Below are 9,081 nucleotides of genomic sequence, written 5' to 3' on the forward strand. Positions count from 1 at the left end.
GGGGGAAGGATGTAGAATCCCCTAAAATTCTAATCCGATAAGCCATCGTTTCACGTCCACAAACTTGGAGTGTCAATAGAAGGTAGCTTTAGACCATTTGAGTTAAGACTAGGAGTTTGGAAATTTAACCTATGGACATGGACAAGGTAGGAGATGACTCAGCTACCATAACTAATTTTGGAAAGGGAAAGAGAAATCCAACTTAGATAGGTTAAAAAGGTGATTTTGGCATGCACGAGATCGATGCAAGAAGACCTCAATGCCAAGGTAAAGGATACAGTTGAGTCAAGCAAGTTTAGAGGAGTCTGGATTCCACATCCCAACGGAAATTGCATTTGGATAAAAAAGTTATGGGGGCGGTTGATCCAATTGACTGACCACCGCCTACGCAGAAAAAGGTATTTTCGGGATTTTGGGTATAGAAACCTTATTTTATTGTCTTTTGATCTCTCAAACATATATTTTATGTTCTTGGAGGCTGAGTGTTTGGGAGAGGAGAAAAGCCTGGGGTTTAGAGGAGCCTTTGCACGATTGGCGGCGCCGAAGCACGAGTCGCAAGGGTAATCGCATGTTGAGATAAGGAAACATCTGAAACCCTCTTTGCAACTATTCTTTTGAAGTATTTATGATGATTGTTTGCATTGATGGTGGTGGTTGTGGTAGTTAGTTGGAAATGAATGCTCATTTATGTCTCCCATTGAATCTCCCAACTCTAGTGAATGGTGGAATGTGTGATTTCCTTCATTTGAGAATGATTTATCATCACAGAGATGCCCACAAGCAACACTCTGTTAAACAAATTGGGGGTTTTCATATTGAGACTTTGTTGGGTGTTTTGAGGGTGATTTTGGGGCATTATCATTGTTCTATTGAAGCCCCAATATTCCCAAAACTTAGAGTTTCGAAATAGTCAAGATTTTATTGCTTTGGTTCGCAGCTCAAGTGGGTTTGAACCAACGGCCCCTATACGAGTGTGTGTGTTTTGATTCGATTGACACCTAGTTCGGTCTCCAACTTAAACCTAGTTTAATCTACATGTTTTCTAGGTTCATGTCGCTTGTTAGTGATAAGCATGCATTTACCATTATTTATTTGATTTAATTCCCCATACTTATTTAATTAAAGAGAGCTAATTGAGTATTTTTGTGTATTTTTCAGGAATAAGGTGATTTTGGATATTAGAGATAATATGGAGTAAAGTTGGCAAATATATTAGATATTGGTGGATTTTAAATCATGGCATTCAATCTTGCTGCCCATGTAATCATGAAAAATGAGATCTTAGTCAAATTGGAAACATGTGGAGGTCTAAGGAACAAAATTGGTAATAAATCTGAAAATCGGGTAAACAGACCTACCTTCAGTATTTTGGGCATATCTCTCTCGTATGAGCTTGGATTTCAATGATTCAAGATGCTATGGAACGATATTAAAAATATCTACAACTTTTCAGTTTTGAGTGTTTCTAAATTCCGAAAGAATAAAGGTCAAATCGACGGGTAAAGAGAGGGGATTCATTTTGTGCGGGAGAGATAAAAGAGAAGCCAACCATAGAGAAGAAGGAGACCGCGAATGCGGCTCTCATCTCTCTCATTGCTGAAGAAGAAGACCACATCTCTCTCTATCTCTCTCTATGTTTCATCTTTATTTTTATTATGAATTTTGTGATAATGAGTAGCTAGTTCTTTTCTTTGGGATGTAGATGAACCATGCTTATTTCATTAATTTGATTGTTCTATCTCTTTTAGTTGATTGTGTTTGAGTTTGGCCAAAGATGTTCTATAGTTCAGCGAACTAAGCATGCCAAGCTTCCGCGAAGGACAATAGTCTTGCGAAGATAGGGCATGCCTAGAAAGACCATCCCTAATTTACTTTGAACTGTAGAGTTATATCGGTTAGGGAAAAGCAATGGGGATTCAAATCCCAAAGAAAAGAACTAGCTACTCATTATCACAAAGTTCATAAGAAAAATAAAGATGAAACATAGGGAGAGAGGGGTTCGAATCCTCTGCGGCCAACATAATAGCGGCCATCCAGCGGCATGTTATTAGGAAGCGCCACATGTCCTCTAATAATTTATGATCGTTGGATGATAAAAAGGATCTTGAACCAGTTTATCCGTTTGGTTCAATGATCGAACTGAAGGGGGAATGAATCTCTATCCTAACTAACCCATTGTCTGTCTTTCTCCTTCCGGTCATCCCTACCCCTAAACGGCAGCAGCCTGCAGGATCGATACGAATTCCCGAACTTGAAAGTAATTACAATTGTGTACAAAAGGGGTAAATTAACAGCGTGGACTGATGATCTATACGAGCATAAAGGTTCAAAACGACATAGCTCTGAATACAAATGAGAGGACCATAAGGAAACAGAGGAAGGACTCATTATGAGATGATATGATATGATAGGTCGCATTTAAGGAGTGAGGGGGACTAAGGGGGAGGGACTAATCGAGAGTGGCTGAAAGCAGTCTTTTGAATTCTCTCTCTGTGAATTTTGGTTGCACCATTTGAAGTTTCTGTTTCACCTTGGATTTTAACCCACCACCTGTGGGCTTTGCTTTTTCTTTCCCATTTATTTTATCACCCATTGTCAGTATCATTTGTTTATCTTTTTCTAATTTTTCCTCCTTTTACATGACACTCACCTGGAATGAGTAACAAATCATACTTGCAGGTTCCCGCCGTTTAGCGTTAGGGATGACGTGAAGGAGAAAGACCAATGGAGACCGAGTGAAAATAGGTTCATTCAGCGTTCGGTTCAATCAATGAACCAAGTAGATAACCGGTTCAAGAACCTTTTATCATCCAACCGTCAGGAATTATTAGACAATACGTGGCACTCTCTAATGACATGCCGCTAGATGGCCACTATTATGTTGGCCGCAGAGGATTTAAACCCGGGAGAGAGAGAGAGAGATGTGGTCTTCTCATTCGCTAACCAATCAAAAATAAAATCCTATACTAATCTAGCAAGCAGAAAGTACGGGGTCGAACTATGGGGAACTAAAAGACTAAGTTACTAAAATTGAATTCAACAAAACTAAATTTAAACTAAATCTATTAATCAATGCAAAAACTTAAACTATGAATATGTGAAGATCTTTGGGATTTCGAATCCCCAATGCTTTTCCCTAACCGATATAACTCTACACTTCAAAGTAAATTAGGGATGGTCTTCCTAGGTATGCCCTATCTTCGCAAGACTATCGTCCTTCGCGGAAGCTTGGCATGCTTGGTTCGCTGAGCTATAGAACATCTTTAGCCAAACTCAAACACAATCAACTAGAATAGATAGAACAATCAAATTAATGAAATAAGCATGGTTCATTTACATCCCAAAGAAAAGAACTAGCTACTCATTATCACAAAGTTTATAAGAAAAATAAAGATGAAACATTGGGAGAGAGAGAGAGAGAGATATGGTCCTCTTCTTCAGCAATGAGAGAGATGAGAGCCGCAATCGCCGTCTCCTTCTTCTCGTGGTTGGCTTTCTTTTATCTCTCCCGCACACAATGAATCCCCTCTCTTTACCCGTCGATTTAACCTTTATTCTTTCGGAATTTGGGAAAACTCAAAACTGTAAAGTTGTAGATATTTTCAATATCGTTCTATAGCATCTTGAATCATCGAAATCCAAGTTCATACGAGAGACATATGTCCAAAATACTAAAGGTAGGTCTGTTTACCCGATTTTCAGATTTATTACCAATTTTGTTCCTTAGACCTCCACATGTTTCCAATTTGACTAAGATCTCACTTTTCATGGTTTCTTGGGTAGCAAGATTGAATGCCATTATTTAAAATCCACCAATATCTAATATATTTGCCAACTTTACTCCATATTATCTCTAATATCCAAAATCACCTTATTCCTGAAAAATACACAAAAATACTCAATTAGCTCTCTTTAATTAAATAAGTATGAGGAATTAAATCAAATAAATAATGGTAAATACATACTTATCAGTTAGCGCTTTGACTTGTGGATGTCTTGGATACTTGGAGATCGTTTTTGTTGTTGATTGGTGAGGAATACGTCATCATGTACTTGTGTATTTGACTCATATTCAATTTCATTCTATTCTAATTGTAGTGTGTACTCTTATGATTAGTATGGTGGGACTATATGCGCATAGATGGTAATATGACATTATTTATTACATTACTCATTATTCATTCATTTCAAATTATGATTGCTAATGTAATGTGTTGGGAATTGGATGGTAATGTGTTACATGTATATTAACCCGGGGTTGTGGGTTCCCCTGTTGCCCCTAGTGCTTTTGCATTCACATAGATAACTATGTACATTGTGGGTAGGTGTCTAGATGCATTGGCTACTTTATTTTTTGTGCATGCTACTATCCATTCGGCATGGGTAATCAAGCCGAATGACCTGTGATAGTAGTAACCAAAGGTAACCATTCCGTGAAGAGGCATAGGCCTATTGTATTATCATGCAATGGGAATGTTGCATATGTGGAGTGTTAGGGCTCGTGGGCATCCACCAGAAGATAACTATTCTATGAAGAGACACAAGAGCGTCCTCCAAAGCATATGTGGACAACAATAGGTTATGGAATGTTAATCCAACAGAGCTCGTGCCCGATGTGCACAGATTAGCCTTTCCAATTAGTACTTGCATGTTAACAAATTTCACAAGCCATAGCCACGGAGTACTGTTAGAGATGAGCATGGATTCTCTCACATGTGAGAATAACCAATTTGTTAAGGTTACTCAACTCCCACATACAAAAACAAATTTGGATTTGACTAGAGTTTTCAAGAGAATCTTGGACATCCAACCAATTTCGAATGAGGTTTCCAAGAGAGAGGGCACTCAGCCAAGTTTGACTAGAGAGAGTTCAACACTGAACCATGTACGACTAGAGTTTCCACGAGAAGAATGGACTCCCACAGCAACCCATCTACTTGTAACCCTAATCCAATTACCTGTAATTGATCTACACAAGAGTCCTATTCAAAATCATATAACCCCAATTCGAATCATGTAAGGCATAGGTCACCTTCTATAAGAAGGCATGTACAAAAATCAGAGTAATTAACAAAGCCTGTACTACAATGGACATAGGTGTCATTAATCACCAAACCACTCTAAACCTTCTCTCTCTTTGTCTCTCATCTACACATTTTTTACAAGTATAGTTGATGATTTTCATGTGTTAAGTTAGTGTTTTCTAGCAAATCTCAAAGGATTTGCCTTTTAATTGTTATCTTCCATGCTCTACCCAAAAAAAAAAAATGATATCTTCCATGGCTTGCCTCTCTTTTGTGTTTTTTTTTTTTTTTTTTTTGAGAAATAAGGAAAGATATTGAGCATATGAAATATACATCGACATGTGCAAATCGTCTGCTATTTACTTTTGTGTACACTTTTGTTATTTGTTCAACAGAATAAAGACTCTTTTATGATGAAATATTTTCTATACCTTATATTTAAACTTACTTTGATACAAATCTAAAGGAACTTTGCAGGTTATGCTAATCAAACAAGTAATATATTTCCACACAAGTACTTGAATCTTGTCTGAATTTCGATTTAGGAGTTTCATATTCTTAGATTTGAGCCAACGATGGCCCTTTTCTCCTTTTTGGTTGGGGTTTTTTTTTTTTTTTTTTTTTTTTTTTTTTTTTTTTTTTTTTTTTTTTTTTTTTTTTTTTTTTCCAACTAGTCTGGTTACTCCTGGATTCTCTTCTTCAAGTGAACTCGTAATGTCACTGTACACATGAAAGTTTGATTATAGGAGGTATGCATCATGTATAGTGGCCATAACCATAATCATCGTCAGTCCAGTAAGCCATTGGTTCTCTCATGTTTGAAGAGCATGGGAAGATCCTTGTCTCCTCTGCCACTGCAATTGACAACTACCTTGGCCTTGTCTGGTAACGTAGGACAAAGCTTGTCTAGGACTGCCAGGGCATGGGAGGACTCCAGAGCTGGGAGTATCCCTTCTAATCTACACAGCTTCTGACAAGCTGCAACCAAGAACAAAACAACCATCATTGAATCAACAGTTATACCAAATAAATAAATAAACATCAGTTCAAATCGTTGGTGACACAATCGAAATTTTAATTTTTTTATACAATTGAAAAAATAAAGTTATTGTCTATTTTCTTAATAAATTTTACAAATTTGTTTTTGTTACTGAGAAAGAAAATTTTGGTACATCTAGTTTCTCATGATAAAATTAAGCTGTTGCATAGTTGGGAAATCATCTATACGAAAAAATCTATCTGTTATTTATTGTTTTATTAAATGGTAAAATTGGAGTGTATTCCATCCATCCACATAATTTCTTTGCAATTGAATTCACTATGGGGCTGGTATCGATGAACTTTAATGTCTTTTACCTTTTTTTTCTCTGGTTCATATTGTTTTTATTATCCAATCAAATAATTTTTTTTGGAAATGCATGTATATCCATGAAATATATGTGGATGAAAATAGTTTTAGCTAGATACCATGAAGAGCTTCTTCATCTCTCACATAGTAAAACTCAGCCCTCCTTGTGTCTTTTAGAAAGCTCAGCTCTGGTCCTACCCCAGGGTATTCCAACCTAGAAAACACATAAGAAGCAAAAATAAATTATTGTACACTTTGTAATAAAAAATGTATACTTTATCCAAAATTTGTAATTCCAGAATTTAGGGTAGTATTCCAGAAACAAATAAAAATTTGTCAAAAAAGTAATTTTAGACAAAATAATAACAATAAAATTTGAAGATTCCTACTTCTCTTATTATTTTCCAAGACAATCAAACATGCTCTTGGGTGCTCAGAGTGGCTCGTGCACTCCTTGTTCCATGACATCCAAGATCCTTTGATAAGAGTTTGGATTCTCTATTTGCAATAACGCCTTGGACGTTATGCTAGAAGGATCCATTCTTCTTAAAGAATATGGTAAAAAAGAACCTACACGTTGGCAGCATGTATATTACTTACCCAACAGCAATGGAATGAGCCGCAAGTACTTGTCCGTCAGTGCTCTGCAGCAGATAGCTCATGGCACCATGATAAACTCCCACTTCTCCCATGGCGAGAGTTGCAGAGTGTTTTCCACTGTCAAGCCCAAGACCAGCTCCCTCAACACCGATCAATCTCACATCTTCATCTCCAATGAATTCACTGAACAAACCAAGTGCATTGGAACCGCTGCCAACGCATGCAACCAATACATCTGGTTTTCCACCCCATTTTTCTATAGCTTGCTTCCTTGTTTCTTTACCTATCACCTTCTGAAACTCTCTCACTATGCTTGGGCTTGGATGAGGTCCTACCACTGTACCACATAGATAGTAACTTGCTTCCAAGTTACAAATCCATTCCCTTATAGCTTGTGATGTTGCGTCCTTGAAATTTCCATCTACACCTCTAACCTGTGAGAGTACAATTGGAAAGTTAATTTAAAATGGTTTAATAGCAAGCTTTCCAAGAAAAGTATCTCACTCCTGTTGAAATGGATCTCCAGTGAGTGTCATGAGATATAGGATCCAACCATATGTAATATTTCAACCTAATGGCACTCATTGGATTTATCCCTAGTCCATTGGATTAGAATGTTCAAATGGCTTCCTTTGGCTCATTGAGCAATTATTGGAAGAGCCCTCCAACAAGAAGATCCAAACCGAACAGAAGAAGATTATCATGAAAATTTCTTCATACACTGGCAGCATGGCCCCTCACACCGTACCTGCGCTCCCATTAGCTTCATTGACATGACATTGTGATGCTGCTTCTCCATGTCTGTGGTGCCCATGTAGATAATGCACTCCAGGTCAAGCCTTGCACAAGCAGCGGCTGTTGCTACACCATGCTGCCCAGCTCCAGTGGCAGCTATCACACTCCTCCGCCCCATGCGCTTGGCAAGCATGGCCTGCCCCACCGCGTTATTGATCTTGTGAGACCCTGTGTGGTTTAGGTCCTCTCTCTTTAGGTATATTCGCTGGCCCTTCCCCATTTGCGTTCTTGTAGTGGTCACTCAACCGCTGTGCCAAGTAGAGAGGTGTCTCCCGTCCACCGTATTCTCTTAGTGTAGTTGTCAGCTCCTCCTGCATGAATAATAGTAAAGGTAAGCTTGGTTATAAGCTTTAATGAAACACATAGTTGAGGAAGAACACTATTGTAAACCTGAAACTCGGCATCACTAATAATAGAGTTGAACTCAGCTTCAAGCTGGTTGAGACAAGTCATGAGTGTTTCTGGTACAAATTTCCCTCCATATATCCCGAACTTCCCTGGAACTGAAAGTGATATCTTCTGCTTTTCTAGTAGAGGTTGTGCTCTTGGTGAAGAACGTTGGATAACCGAAGAATTCAAAACTGACACATTAGAAACAAGAGCAGCTTGGCATTTTCTCGAACAGATTACACGGGAGAAATTCCTGCTGGTTGCAGAAAATTTTGAGACAGCAAAGCACCTGGATTGGATCATGTAACTGATCATACTCATTTCCTTGCAACTGCAATTCATTCTACTCGGCAAAGGGTTGTTGCTAGTGAAGGAAGAGAAGGAGAGAGATCGGGTCTTTTGATCTCTAGATTGGACCACTGGAGGAATACAAAGTTGGAATAGCTGTGAAGGATCGATGATCTGTAACCCCATTTACATAATTAAATAATCGATGAAGATTCTTGAAGAAAGTAACAAGCACCACATGTTTTTCCTTGATGGTAATCATCTCGTTGGAGATATTTTCAGGTATAGTCTTTGGCTTTTCTTTCATGGTCTGATATGTGGACGATTCTATCTTACTAGTCTTTTCTTCAGCCATGTAAAACGTGCATCTTGAAAAGCGAGCGCCTCACATAAAGTTATACTGGTCCTCTCTTAGTAAATGTTCTAACTACATTATACGGTGGATACCTGTTGCTTCCTTGTCTCATGTATCTATTTTTGTTACAATGTCATTTCTCATTTTTCTTTCTTTTCCTTCATTTGTTCTTTTCTTCTTCTTCTTCTATCTTTTCTTTTCTTTTTATTTTTTTATTTTTTATTTTTTTTTAAGAATTGATTGGAATAATATTCCATTACTGTCTACTGATGTTGTATCTT

The 9,081-nt window shown here is 37.8% G+C and overlaps 1 pseudogene across 1 annotated transcript; it reads right to left on the reverse strand.

Annotated features, from left to right (window-relative positions):
* Positions 1–5,694: 5,694 nt before the first annotated feature.
* Positions 5,695–8,598, reverse strand: LOC149002663 (tryptophan synthase beta chain 1-like; annotated as a pseudogene). The gene is made up of 5 exons (XR_016170239.1): positions 8,158–8,598; positions 7,721–8,078; positions 6,973–7,406; positions 6,492–6,586; positions 5,695–6,002 (listed from the first exon to the last, which is right to left on the reverse strand). The product of XR_016170239.1 is annotated as a tryptophan synthase beta chain 1-like (transcript).
* Between the last annotated feature and the right edge of the window lie 483 nt (positions 8,599–9,081).

The sequence above is a fragment of the Hakea prostrata genome, chromosome 10, assembly GCF_041222555.1.
Source record: "Hakea prostrata isolate BN-2017 chromosome 10, UWA_Hpros_2, whole genome shotgun sequence".
Lineage (NCBI taxonomy): Eukaryota > Viridiplantae > Streptophyta > Magnoliopsida > Proteales > Proteaceae > Hakea > Hakea prostrata.